At 34.7% G+C, this 4035-nt stretch overlaps 1 long non-coding RNA gene across 1 annotated transcript; it reads right to left on the reverse strand.

The window, feature by feature from the left end:
* Positions 3148-3740, reverse strand: LOC109836040. Its single transcript, XR_002245796.1, has 3 exons — positions 3673-3740; positions 3344-3582; positions 3148-3269 (listed from the first exon to the last, which is right to left on the reverse strand). It is a non-coding gene; the product is annotated as an uncharacterized LOC109836040 (long non-coding RNA).

The following is a 4035-nucleotide window of genomic DNA, read 5'->3' on the forward strand; positions in this document are numbered from 1 at the left end:
GAAATACAGATGGTTTCACTTTGACTCAAGAACGTTATGTGAAAAAAGTTTTGAAAAAGTTTGAATATTATGATAGTAAGCCTGTGTCGACGCCTTATGAGGCAAATGTTCAACTTAAGAAAAATAATTCACATAGTGTTTCACACCCTAAATATGCTCAAATTATTAGAAGCCTTATGTACTTGATGAATTGTACAAGACCTGACATAGCTTATGCAGTGGGCAGACCTTATGTACTTGATGAATTGTACAAGACCTGACATAGCTTATGCAGTGGGCAGATTAAGTAGATACACCCAGTGTCCTAGTCAGGATTGTACAAGACCTGACATAGCTTATGCAGTGGGCAGATTAAGTAGATACACCCAGTGTCCTAGTCAGGAATATTAGACGGCCCTAGAAAAGATTGGTCAAGTACTTAAAAGGCACCATTAATTATGGGCTAAGATTTGGAAGGTCTCCACCGGTATTAGAAGGGTATTGTGATGCAAACTAAATCTCAGATTCACAAGAGATCAAATCCACTAGTTTTATGTGTTTACCCTTTGGTGGGGGTGCAGTGTCTTGGAAATCATCCAAGCAAAACTTGATAATTCAGTCTACCATGGAGTCTAAGTTAGTTACCTTAGTAAGGCATGTGCTGAGGTTGAATGGTTGAGAAACTTTTTAGCATGTCTTCCCATTGATTCTACTCTGCATCCTTTTGTGTCTATGCATTGTGACTGTCAGGCTGCAATTACAAAAGACAAGAGTAATATATATAATGGTAAAAGTAGACACATAAGTCTAAGACATGCAAGTATTAAGCAGTCGCTACGATCTAGAGTTGTAACTCTAGATTATGTGAAGTTAGAGTTAAATTTGGCCGATCCTCTGACTAAACCATTTAATCGGAGGCAAGTGGAAATTACATCGAGGGGGATGAGACTACTTCCTAGTTAATAGAGGAAGATTGGCGACAACCTTACCTACGTGATTGGTGATCCCATGAAGATGGTTCAAAGGGAAAAATAAGTCACTCCTTGTTCTGACAATACTATCAATTTCTCTATGAGACGTCCTTACCTATGGTGAGATAGTTCATTGTATACATATAGTATATTTTCATATATACATGTAGTACTTGATAAACTGTGAAAGGATGAGTTAAACTCTTAATGGAGAGTCCATAAGCCCAATTTGTGGCGATGTATTTTATACACATTCAATGGATATCCACCTATGTGAGTGTAGAACTGGGTCGATTCTTATAGGTACCTAGGCACGTACTCTAGAGCACTCATGAAGCACAAGAAGCGCAGGGCCAAAAAGCGCATATCCGTATGAACAACAATATAATGAAGGTGCAGTGTAGGCATGAGTCCTCTATTTCACGCTCAAGGAATATTGGTTCAAAGAATTTATTCTACCATGTTTCTGTGAGATAAGATTCATTGTCCTAGGACTAGTTCAAGTTAAAAGGCATTAGTATCTAATGCATTGTATCTTCAATTCTCTCTGACATTTCCTTTGTTATTCTTGGTTCCAAATGATGTCCACTTTTGTGTATTTTGAAATAGTGGGAGATTCACTACAAGAAATTACATCTTTAACGAAGGGATTTCCCTTCGTTAAAGAGCTAAAAACCTTCGTTATTGTATGCTAACGACGGGGAAAAATCCCTTCGTCACCCGTCGTTGAAGCCCTCTTCGCTAAAGGGTCACGAAGGGATATACTACCCGTCGTTATAGAGTCTATAACGACGGAACATATTACCGTCATTAATATTTACGACGGTAATTATCACCGTCGTTACCATTAGTAACGGGGATATTTTCCCGTCGTTACCATCAGTGACGGGATATTTTCCCGTCGTTACCATTAGTTACGGGGATATTTTCCCGTCGTTGAAGACTAATTAATGACGGTTGGATACCGTCGTAAAAGTCCACATAATGGGTAATTAGTAACACATCAACGACGGTGCGTTCCCTTCGTTGATGAACAAAATACGGTTTATAAAACCGTCATTGTAGAATATAAATTTCTAATATACATTAATAATAAATTTTCCATTCATAGGCAACTATCATATTATTCTCAACCAGACACTAAGATTCACAACAAAAACATATTAAAAATACCCAATAATGAATAAGAGGTAAAATAAAAATTCCATTCATTAATTTAAAAAAAATCACATAATTAAGAAATATCAATTAAGCAAATATTATCTTATTAAGTAAAAATCATATTTTTTTAGTGCAAGTAGTCAATCATAAAAGTATATAAGAGATTTTACAAAAAATAATTACCTAGTCCTGCACATGTTCTCGAGTTTGAGGAGTTAATGAAGGTGATTGCCTAAAAAAAAGTTCTTGCATAGCTTTCACTTGTGACTCCAACTCAGACATCCTTTGTTGTTGTTGCTCCTGCTCATCTAAGCGTTGTTGAAGCATCTGGTTCTTTCTCTTTTCTTCTATAACCCGTGCTTCCAGATCAGATCGACTAGGGAGCGGTCCTCTCAAATCTTTTAAAGTAGTCCCGCCACCAAATACAGTGATGTGACCATGAGATTGCTTCCCCCAGATTTTCTCAACTATCTCAATGTCAGAAAGTGAAGGGTTTGCTTGTTTGACTTGAACAATTTCATCCTATAAAAATTAAATCCATATGTTAGCACTATATAATACATCATTATCAAACTTAAACACATATTCTACTTACATATTTATCTTGATCCCCAATATCTAGTGTTTCATTAGCTTTCTTTCGAGTTTCATGAAACATTTGTGACACATCAGGTGGATTTCCTGACTTGCCACCCTTATTCAAATATTAATAAAAATGAGTACAATATCAAACTAAAAAACAAAGTAGTTTTAAATAAATAGGAAATTAGTTACCAATTCCCACGCAATTTGTCTGAAGGGTTTGCTGCCCGTGTGGTGGAGCATCTTTCTTTTGCCTCTGTTAAGTGTATTTTGTTGGCTTGCTTTCTATACATCAAGATTAAAAGATAATTTCAACAATCCAACAATATACATGGAACAAAATTAATAAAATTAGGAGATTAATACCTGGAATTTTGAAAAAAAATTTTTTTCTTTTTTTAGCCAATCCCAGTCATCAACACTCACTTCTGTAGGATTATTTCTAAGTGCAACTTGCAATGAATTTTCTTTCACATATTTCCTGTGCATGTCACCACGCCACTTATTCCACAAATCGCGCAAGTGTCTCATTACTAACTCTCTCTTTTGCTCCATGTCCTCAGCATCAAATTTATCCTATATCAAATTTGAATCAAAATTTAATTTATAAGAATTAAAAACCAATTGTAAAAAATTAATTTTCAATGTACCTTAATGGATGCCCACATATGATCTTTATTTTGTTGTGGTATTTTGGCCTAATTCTCAACAGCTACTGGGCAAATATTTCTATCACGAATAATAATTCCAAGATATCGTGAAAATTCTGGCTCAATAGCTCTATTCTGATAAAAAGTAATGATCTTTTTCTCCCCATGTGACAAATTATTCAACTTTAGACACTTATTATTACCACGAGGTGGATTTTTCTTCTTATGAGAATTATCAGCTGCATACATCATATCATATGCTAGAAACAATATATAGGTAAAAAGAAATTGATAAAAATATTACTTCTTGTAATTAATAAAGAATATACCTTCTTGTCGAGATTCATTTAGTATTACATCATCACTTTGCACTCGATGATTATTTGATTCTGCAAAAAATTGGGCAATTATTAATCCAATCATAAAAAATAAATTGAAAGATAAAAAAGAAATAATAATAAATTTTAAGTCTCATCAACCTGTAGAATCATCATTCTCTTCATTGTTAGTATTTGCACTTCCCCTGCGATTTTGTGCAAAATTCTCCTCTTCAAAGTTTTCTGAATCAGCACTAAAATTTGTACCCATATTTTGATCTTGTATTGGATTTTGAATATTCAAGTTCTTGTCATGACAAGTACGGAGTTGTTCCTTTCTTAATGAATTTTCTGCAAGTGCTTGAAGTCGCTTCC

The sequence above is a fragment of the Asparagus officinalis genome, chromosome 4, assembly GCF_001876935.1.
Source record: "Asparagus officinalis chromosome 4, Aspof.V1, whole genome shotgun sequence".
Lineage (NCBI taxonomy): Eukaryota > Viridiplantae > Streptophyta > Magnoliopsida > Asparagales > Asparagaceae > Asparagus > Asparagus officinalis.